This window comes from Anarhichas minor, unplaced genomic scaffold (genome assembly GCF_050575085.1).
Source record: "Anarhichas minor isolate MPS153535 unplaced genomic scaffold, ASM5057508v1 ptg000010l, whole genome shotgun sequence".
Taxonomy (NCBI): domain Eukaryota; kingdom Metazoa; phylum Chordata; class Actinopteri; order Perciformes; family Anarhichadidae; genus Anarhichas; species Anarhichas minor.
This window is the reverse complement of record NW_027466456.1, coordinates 9,036,505-9,058,154: the sequence shown is the minus strand read 5'-3', so window position 1 is coordinate 9,058,154 and position 21,650 is coordinate 9,036,505. Positions and strand designations below refer to the sequence as shown.

The 21,650-nt window shown below is 40.4% G+C and overlaps 1 long non-coding RNA gene across 1 annotated transcript; it reads right to left on the bottom strand.

Moving 5' to 3' along the window:
* Positions 1–1,855: 1,855 nt before the first annotated feature.
* On the bottom strand, positions 1,856–11,457 carry LOC142946634 (uncharacterized). The gene is made up of 2 exons (XR_012953098.1): positions 5,451–11,457; positions 1,856–3,516 (listed from the first exon to the last, which is right to left on the bottom strand). It is a non-coding gene; the product is annotated as an uncharacterized LOC142946634 (long non-coding RNA).
* Positions 11,458–21,650: the final 10,193 nt, after the last annotated feature.

Below are 21,650 nucleotides of genomic sequence, written 5' to 3'. Positions count from 1 at the left end.
ACCACTGCATTTGTTTAGAAGTGGGTCTTTGCAGATTATAGAATGATCTTGTAAACAGAGATTTAGGTTAAAAGTTGTAGATTACGTTGGGCAGAAACATGGTGGTGTTGGAGGTTATTATTTTCAGGAGGTGGCACTTCATTTGAAAACTAACCAATGGTTACAATGTTGCAAATGTTACAATGTTACAAAGATCTTCAGTCTTGGAAATGGCATAAGAGTCCTGACTTTCCCAAAATATGATATCAAAGGTTATTTGATTAATACTTTTTATTTAGAAGATTTTAAAACTCCCCTCTATTGGTAAAAGAATGAATTTGTTGGTCAAACATGACATCTCTGTTCTTACTCATTAATGTACTATTTTAGTGTATTAAAGGTGCAGAAGGGTTTACTCAAAAAATTGCAATAAAGCACCAAATTGTGGCTGAGCATGGGATTGGATTTCTTCTCTGAATTAGGTACCGTAGCATGGATTAGCCATCCTTAAGAGTACAATTAACCATTGCAACAACAATTGCTTAGGTTTGTGCTATGTGCTGAGACAAGGTACTGTTCGTAGTGCCTCCTAAAGGAGCCTGAGCACAGTGGATTACAAGCAAGGCTAACGTTTTGCTGCCACCCCAGAAAACATGACTCATAAGCTCTTAAGAGCCGCATATGTCTGCATCGTAAGTCAACTTGTGATATGACAACATGACCTTTGGATTCAGACCCATCTGTTGTGCCTCAAATGTTTACATAAGAGAGAAGAAGTGCTTTGCAGAGACTGGAGGTTTAGAAAACATGCTCCAAAAACAAACCATTTTTAATAAATAGTGTCCTCAATGCTGGCTTTAACAAGCAGTGAAGTCAAGAACTAGTAAGAAAGCTTCATTGTACTTTTGGCCGATATGCATCACAACATTGAACTCTGAACAATTCTGGGCTTGAAAGTATGGCCATATATGCAGTGAGAAAGTCCTTGTGATACATTTTAAAGGACAGCATTGTTGGAAATGTAAACCTGCCGTAACTTTTTGGGCCACTTTTGACCACAAAGCTGACATGTTCTCACCTAAAGTTGATACAGCGAACGTGTTAGCATACGTTTACCTATTTACACTTTCAGCAGACACAGAGCATTTATTTGGAGTTGTGTTTTTGGCCCCCTGGTGAACTAAAGTCTAATTTTCACTCTCCTTTTAGCTCCGTTTAGGTCTTCACCAACTCCTTCTGGAAATAGCTGGCTCTTTAGCAGATAAATGCTCAGCTATGTTCAGCTATGTTGATAAAATCCGTTCATCAAATCTAATCCTGTTTTCTTGTTTAATTGTTCAATTATCTCTTGGTTTCTGTCAAATGCATTAAAAAAGTATTAATAATAATGAAAACAAAAGCTTGTTTGCCTATTTAAATGTCTAAATTGTTCTCTTTTCTCTTCCTTTAATACATTTTAATGTTTTTTATGACTCTTCTTAATTTGTTCAAATTAATTAATCTGATTAAAATGTGATTTGGGATAACTAACTGAAAACTGGCCATTAGGACTGCAACTAACGATTACTTTCATTGATGTTTAATCTATTAATTATTTTCTCGATTAAACCGTTAGTGGTTTGATCTTTTGAATGTCAGTATTTGATAAAAAACAGTTGATCAGTGTTACCCAAAGCCCGAAATGATAAATGTTGTATATCGTCAACAATTCAAATGTATTTTGTTTACTTTCATAGAGGAGTAATTAAACCAGAAAGTTTTTACATTTAAGAAGCTGGAATTTTTCTTTCATTTTTAACATTAATCCTAGAAATCTGAGTAACCTTTAAAATAATCTCCATTCATTCTGCCTCCATTCACAAATGGGTTCAACAAATGAAAAGGGACATTTTTAATTAAGCCACAATAAATGAATAAGTTGCACGCTTGCAATGATTTTCTCTTCTCCTTGCCTCGACATCCACCAAGCCCCAATGTACTTTTTTCAAATAAATGGCCCAAACAATAAAAATACACACTATTCAACTATTCAAATTAGAATTACGGTCTCTCTGGGCCAAGTGTAAAATTGCTTTCACCACCTCTGTGGTGACTGGCAGGCCAGGTCATTACTTTAATTCCCTCGTGAACGTATTTTGCTGCAAATCAACTTATAAACTGTGGAAATTAACAAATGAGCGGTGGATGGTTGAATTCGTCAGAATGGTACAAAGATTATCTAAAACGAATGAGAATTAAGGTGAAGCCAACCAAAACGCCTGGAAAAAGAGGTTACAGTCTAATTTCATTCCATATAGACATATCTCTTACTGCTACTGCCATCACTGTTTGTTGTTTTTTGCCTACAATAGGCATCAAATAACAAAGAATAGTATATATTACATTATTCTACTGCAGTTTGATTTTCCAGATGTGCTATGGTCCGTGTATCTCCGTTGTTTTGACATTTGACATGAAGACTACACAAATTAAAGCCTTGTATGTCACTCATTAGCACCATCAATCAAACGTGTAAAAAGGTTTAAATACACAACACTGCTGACATGTGGAACTAGCTGTTGACATAGCTCAGATACATTAGGCCCTTAAACAAACCATTCCTTACGAAATCATCTGTTAACGTCATGCTTTTGGCAAAAATGTGCTCGCGTTTTTAGCGTCAGAGGGTGCTCTGCTGTTAAATCAATTGGTGAACATCATTATTCTTAACTATGTTGTAAGGGAAACCCATTTGTCCTTGCCAGACACGTATATATTGCTCATAAACCACAACACAGTTTTTTAAATCAAGTTTTCCATACTGCATGGAGTTTTGTAGTTGATGATCTCACATTTACCCCCTCATTTTCTGATTTGTTAGGATCCGTTTGAGCTTGATATTGCCATTAAAAAAGCAGTTAACCTTCTCATTCCTTCTTTGAGATTTTTGGGGTTTATGCTTTCGAAATACACACAAGACTGAGACAATAACACTTAATCAGCCAGCAGTAGCTTGCTTCCAGGAGCACATCCTGCTATACCACTGGCTCGTCAGTCGGAGTCATCGCAGTTTATGTGTGACATTTATCTTACTGAGGAAACTGATAAGTAAATAAGTCTCAGGGGAGCACGTCCTCTACAATGTAAAGCAGTGGTAATGGTTTTGAGTCCTTATTAGATAGTTTGTTTTTGGCCAGGAAGTGACCCCCGTCCTGGAGAAATTCGACCTGGGCACGGGGGTCAGCAGCTTGTCACAATTATCTTTGAGGTCCTTTTACTTACAGATTGGAAAGAGAAAAAAAGAAAGAGCTGGTGTCTCCCAGAGCTCTGACTCTGCTTTTTGCCAATCAGGAGTGTCACAGGAAGGGAAGAATCCACTTGGCAAAACCTTTATCAGTCCATCAGCACCACTGCATGACATGGGAAGACAGCCAGACATTCTTCTCACAGGAGATCCGTTTCTTGGCTTTGCCTGTGTTTAAGTGGCTCCTCTGCCACTTCACTGTTGCTGATAGTAACCCCCATTTGGCAGCCATACACAACTTGGCTGAAAGAGGGCTGAAGGTGGAAGCAATAAGCAAATCCAGTCACTTTAAACTTCTCTGCAGTCATTCTAGGAATGTTTTGAGAGCACTCCTTTTAGCATATTACTCACTCGGTTTCTAAGAGTTTCCCACTTTACATCTCTCTGAGAGATAACATACATTTGTCTTGCAAAAGAGCTATGCATTTCAACAGAGGGATCAGAAGGTATGGTCAGCCGGAAACCTTCACACCTGTAGTACCGAGGGAGTTTTGTACCTGTGACAAGGTGCCATTGCTTCTGCAGGGAGCTGTCACTGCCCAGTTAGAGAACAAATCATAGTAGAGCCCGGCTTTACTGCGAGTACGTCAACCTCAAATCTAGGAAGTACTTTTCTGAAGATTCATTAATCTAAGATACTATGAATAAAACTTAAATGTAAATATTGTTAGTATCTTAAGGTACAGATAAGTAAGTTGGATTCTCTTGTTTACCAAGTTTGGGTCATAAATCTGCAGTCACCATGTGCCTTATCATAATAGCATGATATAATACAGGGGTTTTGTTTATTTTTGTTTAACCCTACTGGACTTCTTTACATTGTGTTCAAATCTATCTTATTTTGCCTACAGATATTTGACGTACATATATTCACATATACAGTAGCATGAAAAACAATATTTGTTATTGTTATTGATACAAGGATTTTAATGAATCTACTGATTTATTTTGTTGATTTGCATTTGAACGTCAGTTTCATCAGTTTCATCTAAAGCACAAGGTGACGTCTTCAAAATTCAAATAGCTTTTGTTGTCTCCAAAACCCAAAGATATTCAATTAACTATCACAAGTTAAAGAAATATAGTAAATCTTAACTATAAAAACTGGAACTAGAGCTTGTTTGATATTTGAGCTTTAAATATCTTATTCTTTAAATAAGAAGGTGAGTGAGATCACCTCTGCATAAATACGGATCATTTCTTACCATTTTCCAATTCAAGCCAACAAGTGATAAATGGCTACTCACTAAAAGTAGTATTTCTGTGAGCTTTCTATGAGATGAAGTCGGTCACACATGAAGCATATCATTCACTCTGTGACCATGAGTGAGCATGGCACAGCAATCAATCATTGTTAATCATTTTAAATTCCTTCACTACCCACATTGCAAATGTGAAACAAACCATAATGGTTTGATCGTGGATAATGCACATGATGTGATATCTGTTTATCTAATGAGATATTTATGATTAATTTTCTTTTCTGTTACACAGGTCACGTCAGTTTGTACCATGCACCATCTGCTGTCCAGTGCATGCTGGGAACGGCTCAGTCCAGGCAGGTAAAGAAAATAGGACCTTTTTATTTGAGTGTGTGTGTGTGTGTGTGTGTGTGTGTGTGTGTGTGTGTGTGTGTGCGTGTGTGTGTGTGTGTGTGTGAACAAAAGAAAGAGACATATAAACTAAACAAATTTAAATAGTCTTTGTGATAGTTTGTGATTTGGTAAACCTTTTTTTTCACCATGGGCTTTAGCAGGATGTGTCATGTCGGGAATCCGTTTGCTGGTTCAAAGCCTTAATCCAGCAAAGTACATCTCATTTTGATTTCCACTTATTTCCAACCATTGACCACTAATCAATAGAGTTGTACCAGTGTTCATGGGAGTGGGAGCAGTTTACTTTGAGGATGCAGTTGAGGCATTTCGAAAATCAGCACCTTGATTGCCTAACTATTTGTGGGCAGCCTCTGTTTATATGCACTTGCGTGAGTAATGCAGCTGTGATCGGTCTGAATCAGCTTAGAACGAGGATTGGAGTGTTACTGGTCCAAACCACAATGAAGTTTATAAAGCTGTCTCAAAGACAAATGTACCAGTCTGATCAAACAGCATGCAAATGTCTGGCTATAGCAAATAAGTGAATGACAATTGCGAGGTGGAACTAGAAACCTGAGATTCATTCCCTCTACCTCAGCATCTCTCCTGGCTCCACTTAGGCCATCCTGTTGTTCCTCTGCCACTCTGCAGCAGCTGCAGTGCCACCCTACATCCTGCCTCTCTCCACGTCTCTGTCTGTAAGGTAATTACAACCAGAGCGGTGGGAGAGAGTCACTGCTGGAGGGTTAGCCTCGGACCTTTGAGCCACACCACCTTCTCCATATATCCATCTTCCGAGTTGGCCAGCAAAGCTTTTTAAATGACCCTTCCATTGGTATTTCAGAAACAATAGAACGAGCCAAAAGTGAGCCAAAGAGGCACATTGCAAGTTCACCTTAGTCAACGGCAGTAAAATTAATATTTCTCTCAGATTCCAGCAATTGCTAAGCTGTCATTGCTGTGGTGCTTTTTGGTTGATACTCCTCTTTATTTATTCTTGTAATGTAAGTAAAAACTAATGAAAATGCATTATTGTGCAGTTTTCCTGAGAAAGACCATCGTGGATGTTTAAAACAGCAAATGTAAAAGCTTTCATTAACTGGAGATATGCAGGTGGAATTACTAATGCTATGTAATTTCCACATACTGATTCCTTCCACTATTTGCGAGACATCCTTAGTCTCATTGAAATTGATTTGTTATAAACACAAACAATGTAATAATAGGAATAAACAAAAATATAATACGAATAAAAGGAAATAGCAGGAAGATAATTGCTGCAGCAGTTCAATATTGTGTACAAATTCTGCTTTGTTACGGTCGAGCAGTCACTGGATTAAGTTACATAGCGAATTGGACAAAACCAAGCTAATCATTTTAAAAGTAAAATAATATTATAGACAGATTCAGTACGTTTTCATAATTTAAATATATATTGAGCAGTAAAATGAAACAGTAAGGAGAGGAATGTTTACCTATTTCAACTTTAATTGTGGACAAAATCCATAAATTAGTATCCCCACAGAACTAAGGTGCTATAATGTTCTTCTACTCTCATGACAAGTTTAGATCCAGGGCCTCTAGATCTTAAACCAATATATAGCTTATTAATAGAATTTATGTGCCATATACAGTCTTCTCAGGGACAGGCTGCCTAATTATCCCACAAGCTGAATGATATTGGTGGGCTTTATTAATGTTCCACGGTATTGCCAGGGACAACCAATAAATGCGGCACTGGGGATTCCACCAAATGAAATGGGAATATATCATGTCTTTTAATGAAGCACTGTCAATGTGCACCACATATACCCTTATTTAAATATGCATATGATCCTTCAAAGACATATTATTCAAAGTATGGGTAAGTGATGGTAGCTGACTTGCCTTTTACAACCGAAGAGCTGCTTTGAACCGCCTTGGGTCCTTCCTCAGGAGAAAAACAACAGCATTACATACAGACAAGATTCACTGCATTCTTTTTATTATTATGATATTGTTCGCTAGGTGGACTTAATGAGCACCTCGGGGCCCTGGCATGGGTTAACCATCTTTTTTCAGGGCGTCTAATCCTGTTGGAACTAATAGGAAAAGTTTACATTACAGACACGGGCATTTACAGCAATGGGTCAGGACATCAAAGCACCAGCCTTGGTTTCTCTCACCTTTCATTGGAACATAATGGAAAATCAAACATCATTATCAGTACAGAGAGCCATAAAAGACAAATGTGTGTGTTACTGCTCACACTCTGTTTTCCTCAGTGTTTTATGTGCTCCCTTCGGAGATGTTAAGGCCTGTTGCAGATCGACCATAAATCCCAAACTTAGTCTTTCTTTTTGTCGCAAAGGGATGTTGCTGTCTGGCCCGAAGATTGACCATGGCTCAGGGCTGGATAGAGACCTATATGACAGGCCCCACTGAGGACTGAATGGACAGCAGTGTCTGATGAATGGCCTGCCTCCTTCTTAATCACAAAGCACCCGCACCAAGTGAGACATCAACAAAGGCGTGTGCGGCAGCGCTAGGCAAGTCCAAGGTTCTCAATATACCTTTGGTGACAAACTGACTTTTTGGTGGTATATCAACGCAGTTTCTTTTTTCACAACTGGTTATGTTCACTCAGTTCAATAACAGTTTCTTCTCATTGTAAGTAAATCCCATGAAAAGACCAAAGTCAACAAATAAGTATTATCTTTCTGTGTTCCTATAGGCCTCCGTGTTTTAATTAAATTTTTTTTTAAAGAAAAGGAAAACATTATGAGCATGACTGCCCTCGTATCTTTTTAATCACTGCCACATTCACCGTCCTGCTGCTGTAAATGCTCACTAGAGCAGTGATCGTCAAAGTGGGGTCCATGGTGCAAAAGTCTTCAGATTAATTTTTTTTCTTTATTTCTTTTTTTTTGTTCAAATAATAATAAAATTTTTATACATGTCTCATATCTTTCTAATGCACTTACTACATAATTATCTTCATTGTTCTTTTACATTAACTAAAACTATAGAAGTGTAAAAAAAAAATAGGCCAAGTCAAGTAAGAGGTCTTTGGCTGAAAAAAAGAAGATCCAATGCATTAGAGCACCAAATGTGTATTAATCCACAGCGGAAAAATAGTCCCCATCAAATGAATGTTTTATTCCTGTTTGGGTAATGTTTGCTATAAGCTACATTGACAAGCTTTTTTAGGAAATTACTTTTTTATTTTTTATTTAACATTTCATTAAAATAAAACGTAATGTTTGTGTCTTCAATAGGAAGGAGTGGACCCACAGATGAGTATTGAAACACAGGCTAACACATTGTTGGTTTTGGTCTCTTCACAACCCTTCAAGATTGGTTGACATGAAGAAAACATAGACTAACAGCAGTTATTGCCCTTTAAAATATTAGTGTCTGAGCTTGCTTATGAATGGGAAATTTCAGAAAATGCTATGCATGAAATGTTTTATTTCCTTCCCCAAAGCTTTTCTGTACTTTTTTCTGAGTCTCATTTAAGAATTGCAAAATGTAAGACCTAATAGTCCGAAAAAAAGGCTTGTGTCAGTGGAAAAAGGTGTCCCTAAATATATCCTTCAGTGTTTGCACCTTGATGAGTGGCAAGCAAAATTGTCCTTCAGAGCCTGTTATTATTTGAGCAAGCTATTGCAATGCACGGCGCACGGTGAGCCTGGAGCATAGGTTGCATTTTGCTGTACACTCCACTGCAAAATGAGACTAGTCAAGCCCTAATGTAACCAGCAAAAGCTGGATAAAAATCTATACAAACTCAATTATGAATCAATTTGAGTTTGTGTCAGACAGTCTGGTGCCAACAGAGTGGATTTTTTATTAACTTATGGTCTGGGAAGAATGAAACACTTTTCATTTGTGTACTTCAGTATGTTGCTTAATGATTCAGAGGAAGGGTGTTCACACTTTGTCTTTGAGGGACTTATCTCTCATGGTGGACCGTGTGTCCTAATTGTGAAGTGTATTTTTTTAGTTTGCTACTTCACTGCTCAAGAGTGTTAAGTTATGAAGATGTGAGGAGATAGAGAACCTATTTTGCAAAGCAGAAGGTAGCTCAACAGTTGATTGAGTAATTCAAATGAAATCCCTCCCACATTGATTCGTATTACCACGTCGCTGTAGTACATTTGAGTACAGATGGATTTTTTTTACCCTGCACCCCACTGTCCTGCTCTAGCGTATCAAACTAGGTCACAGGCTTGAATATTCATGATCCTCTATGACAACTCCCTGCTATTCCATGTCAAGACCTATGTTAATTCTGAGATTTGCACATTTCAGCTTGCTTGAAACTCTTTAACTTCACTACCTCAGATTTTGAGAACCAGTTTTGACAACCTTAGCCACGCTGAAAGGAAAATAGTGGGCTGCACAAGACTCGTAACAAATATGCCTTACATCCAAAGTTTGGTGTACATTTAAAGCAAGTCGTTTCTCTGCTGTAGTGGACATATGGCTGCCATTTTGAAGGGTCACTCAGGATACATCTGTGATAGCTTGAGATGTTATTGATTTGAACAAAGATAGCCATGTGGCCAATGGGATTCCCAGAGAATGCTGTTGTTTTGCACATAGAATGTAATGGTCAGTTAGACCCACAGCTCATCAACATTACAATCCACCTGTCAATCATTGTCCGTCACGTCGTTATCATCTGCCAGTTGCCATCTCTATTATATTGTAGTGTGTGTGTGTGTGTGTGTGTGTGTGTGTGCGTGCACATGCACACAAACACACAGGGGTTCTATTAAAAGTTGCCCTACAGTAGTTTGTCCTTTTTTTGTGCCTAACTCATACACCTGACACTTGCCGGGAATACATGCTCTGTCCCATAAGGTCAATAAAGCACTAAAGAATTGCCCAACAGAAATGACAGTATTTCCCCCTGACATTTACACCCAGTGTGATGACCTCTCATTAGTAAGAAAGTGGGTCGTACAGGATCTAGTAGTTATCAATTCTTGAGTGAGAAACGGAAGCTGTGTATACTTCATCTTGGGAAATAAAACAACTCTCTTGGTAGTCATTTACTACTTTGTTGCCAAGAGCAGCATCATTAATTGGAAATGGTGTGGAATGCTTGGCACGGTCCTTTGCTAACAAGTTGACAGAGAACGGAGGTTTTCACAGCCAAACTGTGGGTGCGTTCAGCACAGAAATAGTCGGGTGGGAAGCAAATGTGGTGGGAACGTGCAATGTTTTATGAAAAAGAAGAACCGTTTTAGATGAAAGCTAGTTGGGAAAACTGTAATTCTACATACAGTAGCTAACTGTTTTTAAATATATTGTCCTGTTGTTGTTTTTTTTACTTCTCCTCTGCTTTTTTTCTGTATCTTTGCTGTTTTTTAATGCGTCATGTTTTATTTCTTTTCCCCCAGTCGTTCAAAATTACAAGCGCCCTGTTGATGTATCTTGAAGATGATTATCCACTGAGATTGGGCTTCTGTAGCTGAACACGCCCAGGGGAGCCTCATCACCCCCGCTGTAATAGTCAAGAACAAAAGGAGTGGAGAGGGAAGGAGAGGAGAGAGGCAAGAATTCCACTGAGCTACAACAAAGAACACAACCCCCCCATCTCACACCGTCTACGTGAAGATAGCTCGATCCTCATCTCACCCTGGGAGAGAGATATATACGGAGGCATATTGATCATAGTCTGCTTACAGCCGTCATTAATTCAGACAACTCTGAGCTTAATTAGAAGTTTTATTTCTGGCTCTTTGTTACTCGGTGGCATTAGATGTCCCCCCCCCCCCCCTCCCCCTCCTACTTAGTGTGACATAGATGCTGCCCCTCTCCACCTCCCTCTGCCAAATCCAACATTTAAAGATTTATCTCTTAAATGAGAACCTGTGGTAAACAGGCTAATCTGTTTGGCTGCACTCACGGTCATGGCTGAATCAAACATTTGACAATGCTAAGCTCTTGAATCTTCCTATCTCTCTCTGGCAAAAGGCCTCTTTCTGGCTCCCTTCAGGGCTCCTTCATTGTTAATCCTACCGATCGCATTCTTCTAGCTTCTTGCCGTGCTGCAGGGGTGTGGCCGGACTTTTGTCTCGTCTGACAGAGAGTTCATTATATGATTGGCGAGGAGCTAATGCAATAACGCTCATCACGTGCTGCTACCGGGGCCAAGTCCAGCCATTCAAGCAGCACTCTGTATTCTTCTTCCTCTCCTCTCTCCCTCTGTCTTGTGGAGGCAGTCTGCTACCTCTGCTGTGGTGACAGGTTTCCTCTGAGGTATTTAACCACTTGTCTTGCAAAACCCCTTTTAATTGAAATTACCCAGTGGCTGATAAGCTTCTGGAGCCTTATCGGGGAGGAGATATAGTGGTTAGGGTCTTTCATGCTGGAAGGTTTTGCTCTTGCTTGCTTCTCTCGCTCTTTTTCTTATTGCCTTTCTCTCTCTTCAGTTCTCAACTTCGTTCTGTCTCTTTTTTTTCCAAATGGATGATCTTTTATGTTTTCTTTATTCCATCTGTTTGCTTCTCCTCCACTTTTTCCAGGTTTGAAAGTTGCCAAGTCAAGCATCCTGTCTTTGGTGCTGTTGTTGCGACTTCGTAGCATGCAATACACTACATGAGCCAGTAAGCACTTTGCTTCTTATCTGACATATACAGACCTATGAACCACGATGACACGCCTCCCCTGTGGTGAGCTGTGAGAAGTCACCGGTTAAGAAAGCTAATGCTGCTCCAGCCAAAGTCACTATCCTTGTGTGTCTTCAACTCAAATAGCTTTGCAGCCGTCTCATCAGTCAGCACACAAACTGCTCATTTATCATTCCGCTGGTTCAGGCACATTACACACTAATGCAGAAGTACCACAATTAGGTCAGTAACAATCTGTTATTTAAATTCTGTCACAGTCAAAACTTGACAACTTCCCTCCCACACACACACACACACACACACACACACACACACACACACACACACACACACACACTCACTCACTCACTCCTAGTGAGACAACAGAATCAGCAGCAGAATTCGTCTTTTTTCTTTCAGTGACGGAGAATTAAGTGATGACATCATTTTCATTAAACAATTAATTTGGGTTTTTTTCAGTCAGCTTCTGCCGGGCTGAAGTCGTCTCTATTCAATGATGTTCTTGCATTGGGTACTCTGAAGCATGCAGACTTCTTTCGCATAGCACTGAAAGATGAACGATGTTATCAAGTCAAAGACTGTAACAGTGCGTTGGCATGCCAATAGAAATGCACATTAGCTCGCTTCAGGATCCCCTCATTTCTAGTTGCAGCACAGCACACTGCACTTTTGAATGGGCTCCAACTCAGCAGGCTAAATTCAATATGAAAATGCAATCTGCATAAAGCAAGGTAAACAACCGCAAGTGTATCCTTACAATTCCAAAGATGTCATGAATACATGCACGGCAGGATGGGCTTATGAGTACACACAGCTCAAAAGGCTGCTTGTATGTTCAACAAAACACGCCGCAGCTACCTGGAAATATAGACTCAGAGATTTTTTTTTGTTTATGAATATAATTCGAAGGCTATGCCCCGCCGAATATAATTTGATGAGTACTTACTATGCTGAAACCCACATCACTCTTCAGGCATGACACAAATGAGTAATTCAGTGGTCATTTATAATGAAGAGGCTGTTTTTATCACAACTCTTGGTATGAACAAATCAATGTGACACCAGTGTTACATCTGAATAATTCATCAGCGGTTATTAGGCCCTTTCATTTACATGTACTAATTGGAAGTACTGCTGCACACGCTCCTGTATGATAATAGTTAAGCTGTCAAGTGCACATGAAGGCAAATAGACCTCTCACACTTGGTGGTTTGTACGTATATGCTTATATGATTGCTGAAATGATGTGTCAAAATAGGGGATGTTTGAGTAGCAAGCAGCACATGGCGAATATGAGCCACAAATGAGTTGCTATTTTTTTTTCAGATTTCTCGGTTTCTTTTAGAAATAATTTCAGCATGTGTCAAGTCAACCTCATGACTCACTCTTTAAATGAAAGAGTATATATTCAAATATGTATACATATATATTCAATTGCACTCTGGCGGATACAGATGTGCTCTCTGAGTTAAAACCCTCAACGCGCTCGCTTGACCCCATACCCTGTTTTGTTAGACTGTTTTAAACTGCCTCTCGGATGAATTATTAAGTATAGTTCACCATTCTTTTTGCACAGTCACCCTATCTGTTCCTTTAAAGACTGCCATGGTTAGACCACTTCTCCAAAAAAGCAATCTAGATTCCTCAGTTTTTGGTATACTGACTGGAAAGTTGTTTTTCAACAGGTAAACCTTACCTTTCTGTCCCGTTTTTAAATCACTGAATGGTCTGGCATTGCTGACATGCTTATTATATAGGTACCTATAGCAGGTCCCTCAGATCATCTGCATCTGGCCTCCTGGTCCTCCCAAGGATTTCAACAAAAATGAATGGGGACACAGCTTTTAGCAACTCTGGCCCAAGTCTCTGGAACAGTCTGCCTGAAGATCTGAGGGACGCCACTTTTGTGGACATGCTTAAAAGAAACCTTTAGGCTTATCTTTTCAGCCTGGTTTTTACTTAAAACCGGCATCCCAAAATCAAAAATGCACGTTTTTCCTCTTACCTGCAGAGTTATTTATCAATCTAGATTGTTTTGGTGTGAGTTTCCTAGTTTTGGAGATATTGACCGTAGAGATTTCTGCCTCTTGAATATAATGGGACTATATGGCACTGGCCTTGTGGTGCTCAAAGCACCCCAAAAAATGCCAGAAATCATGACCCGGTTACTCAAGATAATCCACACACCTTGTTGTGAGCTGTTCTATTTAGGTAGGAACTAAGAAGGTCAATGGAAGCCGGTGACATGGAGCTACAACTTTAGACACTTGTTGCTGCGTGACACGCTCCAAATCTGTTGAATGGGACTCCAATGATGCGGTAAAGCGTTTTTGTATTACCCTGTCGTGTCCCCTTCTCTTACCCCACAATTCATCTTCCATTAGGTCTAAAAAATGGAAGAAAAACGGTGTCTTGCCTTTAGCCAGTTCCCAACGCTATTTAACAACATAAGTGCGTCAATAAGGGCTTTAGCAACACTTCAACGGCGACTCTGCGATAATGTGGCTGGCTTCGTTTGGCCGTTTTGTTGTGTTTGTCGCTCTAGTGGGAACATAGCATAAGCCTTCGTCATTGGTTTTCATAATATTTTTAATCTTTCTTGTTTATTTCTTCTAGTGACTTCATTTATTGTTAACATTTGGTTGTTTGTTTTTTATCTTGAAAAATGCTATTGTTGTACAGTTTTGTTGTCACCCTTTCTCTGTGCTGTTTAAATCTTACTCTGTGAAGCACTAACATTAACTAACACAACAGACCATATAAATACAGTTGAGTTGAGTTTGCGGATAATAATGCTGTACTTTTACTAAAGTAAGAAATCAAAGGCAATTGTAATGGAATATTTTACATTTCTGTATTCTTACTTAAGATTATTGTATGCTGTATGCTTCTTCTACCACTGAACACATCAAACCACATATATAAAATGCAGATTCATTATTTTCTACCTGACTAAGTTTCCATACTGGAAGCTGTAGCGGGAAACGGTATTTTTGGGTGTGACCAACAAGATCAAAGAAAGCCTTGGGCATATTTGAGATTTACGTTGCTCAACTGGGGAGTTTAGGAAGGTAACATGAACAGATTAAAAAGCCAGTAAATACAAGGAAACAGAGCTAGCAATGTGTTGCAGATGGAGGGGAGTGGAAAGCGGCACTGCTCCGGACGGGCGTGACCTGAGAAACGCCATGTGGAGGTAGAAGGACCCGCCGGAGCCACCTGAGCCTTGACTCTGTCTGAAACAGGAGTGCTTCGTTGACAAGCCATCACTCAGAGACTCCAACGGGGCTTTCAGCAGACCCCCGTCCTCCCTGGCCCTTCTCCCAACACCAGCCCCCTGACACACACGCTCGAACCCTACACCACAATGTATGTCAGCACAGTCATTAAGGTAATTGCTGATTACGTGCACAATTGTCTCACCCAACTCTGCCAGACGTCCATCAATCCACAAGTAGGTTTTCTTACATTTGCAATGACTGGTCTGAAAGAAGATTGTTCAGGATGTTGATTTCTTATTTCTCTAACAAATTATGTCCTGAAGAATTTTTTTTTTTCATGGAGAGAATTTGCTTTACTCAGACCAGTTTCATTGTAATATTTACACCCTTCCGTATCTTACACACTGAACAGTCAAGTGAAATATGACTGGCCATATGTCACCGACTACAATATGAAAACTCACGGCAAATGCTTTCGTTTTAAGGCCTGCTGATGGATAAGTGGGCAATGTGTCACAGACAGGTAGCTGTGAAAAATGGCCCTTGTTATGCTTGTAGACAGTCAAGGTATCAGTGGAATTCAAAGCGGTGAAATTCGTTGCAGGCCCTTTGACAGTCTGTCCTCATTAGTGGAGGTTAAAAACAGTATATATTAAGTTTACAGTTTGTTTTTTGTTTTTACACTGGCTATAGTCTACATTCTCTGCATTTCAACTGTCAGAGGATAGACATCAGACTGATCATCAATCAATCTGATTTTTAAACCTCTTACATCGAATTTGGCAGATTACGATTTTATTTGTGTGTTTGTTTAATGTTTAAACCACAGATTTGGCAAGTCTTAGTGTCTGTTTAACCAGAGAGTCCTTGTTTAATCAAACCAAAGTCCATGTACAATTCTGGCTGACACTTATATTGAGACTTAGGACCTGAATCCGTCATCTGATAAAAACGCACAGAAACCTTGTAAACTGAGTTTTATGCGTTTTATTATTCTATTGGTTGCGAACATTCTCATTACCGACAAAACGGAATTAATTACGTGGGTTCAATGGATTGTGCTGGTCCTGAACAGGGCTAATTAATTAACGACATTAGCAATAAGCTATCGTTTAGCTGACTCGACCGCAGTCACTACTGTCTACTCTTTTGTACATCCTTCGAACAACATAAATACGTTCATCATTATGCCATTTTGGATGATGACTCTGCATTTCAGTGGCTCTGGGTGGTCAAACAACTCTGACTGATGCAAAACATCAAACCTGTTCTGAAAACTTTTATGAGAGACAAAGGTTTCAGGGTTGGTGTCTAAACATGATTGACACAATGTATAGTATTTATTTTGAATTGTGTTACAATTTTTGACAATATAATGCGGACGGTGCAGAGGCCTTCATAGCGAAGAAGCAAATAGATTATCTGTGCCATTCTGATGGTAACTTTGAAAGAACAATCTCTTTTGATGGAGTCCTCTCTTGATGGAGAACAGGTTTTCCTGTGGAATTGAAGCAGTCTCTGATTACACTCCTCGTCCAAAACATCAGTTTGATCAGCTTTTTTTCTCAGGCTGGCGCAGTCACACTGATGAATATTTCAATTTCTATTTGGAGACAAAAATCAGCTCTCCTTGTTAAAAATGCATGATTTCATAACAGCACCATGATAACAATATTAACCCATTCAAACAAAGGCTCACCTTTGCAATTACAGCGATCAGGAGTGATATCAAAGGGAGGGCATGCTGATGCTGGCCCTGTGTAGTCAGGCTACATCTCCATTTACTTATGTTGATTCCAGGTGATCACACCGAGTTGCCCTTTAAAATGTGTTATTTATGGCTGTTTGTGAACGTCAACTGAGTAGAAAATTGCTCCTGACTCATCTTTGTGCTCTCCCTTGTGGCAAGGGCAAAAACCGGCGGAGGTGGTGAGGGTGGACAGATAGAGAAGGCGATTGAGGTGAGTGGTCCTTCATCAGTACCAGGTGATGAGTTTATGCGTCCTCACTCGCCAGTGGCCCTGAGGCCATGACCTCCCATCCATCCCCTTACGCTCTCATTCATTTCACTTTCATAAGCACCAGTAATGACTTTGCTCCAATGAATGGGAGAGAGAGATGGCTGAGACACTTGTTGGGGTGAAGTGGAATCTTCTTCCTGCAATGGCAATTGCTTGTGCTCTTAGAAAACCCTGCAAGGGGATATATAGCTATTACTGAGGTCACGCAGGGCAGGAATAACAATCATTTTCACCTTCTCATGTACACACACTACTTTATGCAGCTGACACTCAAACAGATTGACACATGCCTAAGCGCAGACATGCATGCACATAGACTGATAGCATACACAGTCACACGCACTCAAACAGTGGCTGATGGACCAGCGGCTCTGTGCATTGTAATATGCTTGGGAGCCTGTACAGGGATTAGCAGCTCATTTCAGTGGCTGCACAGTTGGCCTTCACAGTCTCCCAGGGGAAGGAGACAGCTGTGCGGGGGTGCTGTTTGGAGAGTGGTTAGCTGTGTGTGTGTGTGTGTGTGTGTGTGTTGAGCGGCGGGGGCGAGGCGTATGCTTATCTGACACCAAGGGGCAAATTTGAGACGGTCCAATACCAGCTTAACCAATACACACTACTGCACTTTACTGGCACGGGGCCGAGCAGCTGACTCCCACCTCTCAGGAGATGTCTTATCATATTGCACCTCACTTTAAACAAACTACAAGTTCGTGAGGATTTAGAGAGGCTTCAGCACCGGCATGTGACGAAGCATGAACGCATGTGTTAGAGAGGATTTGTGATGATTAAAAAAAAAGACCCTCAGAGATCCAAGTTAATTTTAAAGTCGGTTCGAGCTAATTCACAAAGATAAACACAAACATTGGTTTCCTTTTTTCAACAAAGTACTCAGGGCGCACAAGGCCCCGACTTTGTTGTGATAATTACATGTGAAACCACTAACTTTAATTACATTTTGCCCACACAAACCACTCTGGAGACTTCTGGTGATGGGATCCAGGTGGACCTGGTTATGAAAATGCGAGAAAGGTCTTGAGTGACGAAGGGTCACGTGAAGATGTGCAGTCGTGATCTTGCACAAACCTCGTCTGGAAAGAAATAGGACGTATCCGCAGACACCTAAACACAAATAAATATTTAAGTGGGAGTCAGCTCCTCTCAGTCAGCTGGAGATTAGCTTTCTTGACTTATGGCTTCTGAAGTGATGAAGTGGAAATTCTTGGATTTGATGACCTGCGCGTGAGCCTGTTTGGCTCTTCCTGCACCCATTTTCTTGTTTATCTTGCTTTTTTTTTTGTCCACATCTGATTTTAAAGCCATGCATAGGAGATATTCTGCTCCAAAACACTTTCCTGTTAAGCAGCCTGTTAAAAGCAAATTTGAACTTGTATTAGCATTCATGGGCCAGGTTGTCATTGTAGCCATTAGTATAAATTCTGATCGTAGCAACTTTGTTGTTTCAGGTTAAGATTTCATACCTGCTGGTGGGCCGGCGTCCGGAATCCTCAAACGTCAGCTGTTAGCTCCAAAACAAACACCGCCGACTCCAGGACGGAAAGGAGAACGGAAACTGAGAGAAAATCCAGAGTTCAGCGCTCCAAGAAAACCTCTTGCAGGGTAATACACTACGACATGAGACAGGGACTCACTCCTCTGGTTATTTCCCAGGCGCTCTAAGAGTTTGAGTTTTACAAAAGTGAACAAAAAAAGAATAAGATAACACAAACTGATGTCACTTTCTGTAATTTTGCAGACAAAGGAACTTTTTTTCTGTGTTGTATCTCTTCTATTATAGAGGACACCAGGAACTGATGTGGCATTTACATGAGAAATGGGACTGGTGGTGAGCCTGGGCTCCATCTCACAGTTCGTTGTCTCTCTAATCCAATCTAGTGCAATGGTGTTAGCATTGCAGTACCAAGGCTGCAGCAGCAGGGGACTGCTTTGTGAAGAGAGGAAGGGCGTTATGATACTGACACCCCCAAACCACGGAGAGGTCACTGGCTTTGCTTCTCTGGCTTCCTCTGACTGTGTCGACATGAGGCGTGGGATAGAGTGGGATTTTGAATTCAAAGGCAAGGTTAGCTTGAATCACTTGAGATATACAGATGGGAAATAAGACTGAAATACAAAAGAAAATGAAGTAGTAAATGTTTTCTTCATTGTGTACTTTGTGAAACGAGAAAGGAAACACACACAAACATGTTTGTGTGTTTGACAAGTGGAAGCCTATTCAAATTCAACCTTCCTGTGTATAATATCTCTCAAACTTGGACACAAAACCCTATAAATGTTTACTTTGTCCACAGAGACATCGTTAAGATACAACTACTTGTTGTCAGACCACCCCCCACACACACACACACCACCACCACCTTAATGTTTGGGTGCTGGAGAGGTTTGAGAAGAGTCCCAGCCTCATTGTTTCCGAACACAACAGCTGTGACTTAATGAGTCCATTCCCGAGTGCTCACCCTTTGCCCAAGTCTTGGCTGCTTCCACTGCTGCACCCTCATTGACCACATGACCATTGTCACCAAGGCATTCACTGGGTCTTAATGGTAAGACATACAAGAATGCAGCGGTGGCTGAGCCTTTGCCACCTCGAGGCGATGGTGGGAAAGCTCCTGAACTCAATTCCAACGGCTTACGTTTACCATGACAAACCAGTGACCTATGGGTTCACTCGAGTAATTTGGAGAGAACCTCCCACACACACACAAACAGACATACTGACCCATCTCTCTCTCTCGATCTCTGCAGCTCCTTTTAAACTGCCTCACTGTTTCTGTCTCTGGATCCCAACAAGGACTCCTGACAACATTGTGGTTTAAAACCATTGACTGTATAAGTGGTCATATTCATTGTGACGCAATTGTGCACAATGGTTTTGAAGCCTTAAATTTGGTATTTTGGCCATTGCCATCTTGGTTTTTGGCCAAATTTCACAATACACAATGTCCAATTACAAATCCGTTAAGAAACAACAATGTATAAAAGTGGGAGGAGTTAACAAATAATTAATCTTCTCGCTATTGGGGCACAGAAAGAATTATGGAACGTTTTTTTTAAAAGAAAACGCACTGTGAAAGGGTTTAAGTTCGGGTTTGACAAAAACCCAGAACGAACACTATAACGTACACGTCGTGATATCGACCTGTTGATCGCAAGGTATAGCTACGCCCCAAAGCATACCCTGCTTTATTGTCTATTTCACTCTAAATGGGACCATACTTTACAAGATGAACATCATGCTGTATTGAAGAATAATTGAAACCAACGATTGAGACCATAAACTCATGTTTACAATGTTTACTCAAACACAATTGAGAAGTAGAGTCATTTTCTCACAGACTTCTATACAATCTGACTTGTTTTTGCAGCCAGAGACATTGCCCCTCTGGACATTGGAAAGCATACAAGCATAGGCACTTCTGGATGAGCTTCACTTTTTAGAACCAGAGGTTGCTGCCTCTTGAAAACTGTGTTTGTTGCCTTCATTTTGAGACCAGATAGTGTCTGAAATGGAAAATTCAACATTCTCTTTCAACACGGGCAAAATATCAAGGGTGGGATTCTTGGCTCTCTTTCTCTCAACGACTTAATATCATTATCTGAAGAAAGAACTCTCAAACTGAAACTGGGTTCTCTGTGATGTTGGCGGCTGCAGTTTTGAACGCTGAAAAGGAGCAAGACATGTGATCTCGTACAAACCTGCAGTCTGGCGAGGGAAGTTACGACGTTGCCATAGCAATTGAGGAGAGGCAGCCAGTAAAAGTACATCGGTACACAATTCTTGTGGAACCATGCAAGCAAATTCATTTTACTTCCACACTGAGGCAATTTGACTGGGACTGCTGGAAACAACCTTTTTACAAATGAATTATTCACATAGATTTGGTGACCATGGCTCATAACGGAGTTTCAAAACAAGGTCTTACATGACCATAAACCCTGCTTACTGTCTTTTATTCCACATTCACTTCAGCTGAGCTATACTTATGTCAAGGCTAATCGTGTTGAGTGTTTGGTTCCCGTTTATCCTTGAGGAGGTAAAGCACGCCTGTCTGCCGCATATGCATACCAAGTAGTGTGCTTCTTTATTAAAGACTATACAAACAAGACTGTATGCTTTAAGAGCCGGGAGCAAAGATGGGGCTGAAAAGCCTGGCGTTACACACCCTTAACCCTCGGAATAACACAGCATGAAGCTGGTATCATTATCTTGGAAGGTCTGAGACCTTAGTGAAGGCTGATAGCGTGATGATTTGATTCACTTGTGCTGTGAAGTAATTAAAAAGGAGGGCCGCAGCTCTCGAATATGAAAAGTAGACGTCTGAAATGGTATTCAGGCATTCTGCAGTATAATGATCTGTGGTAAATTTATGTCATGACATATTTGTGGATTCATGAAATCTGTTCTGTTACCCCCTCATACTTAAACAATATTCATAATTACCATCATTTGAGATCATGCTGTGAATTGAATTCCAGTCATGTGTCCTCCATACGTACTCCGAATTAGCTGGGGGCAAATGGCAACGTGTTTGACCCTGGACATGAACCCTCAGGGAGAAAAGGCTCGTTGAAAACCAGACGGGACGTATTCATGATAACCCCCCAACCCCCCCGAGAAGGTTGTGCTGGTGAAGTACTTCTCCCTGTCTCCTGGACATGCCATGCAAAGTGAATGACATGATATTAAAGCACTTCTTCATCAAGATTGAAAGGCGTACAATCTTTTTTGCCTTCAAGCAGTCAATTATTTGACAAGTACACATAATGAACAATGCAAGACTAGTCAGAATTTAATCAAAAGGCAGAGACAGGGGCTCAGTGCAGATGGGAAATGATTAACACAGTTAATCAAACATCCCAGCGTTAAGTTAAACATGGCAAGCCTATCCCATCATCTGAAAAAAAAAGGA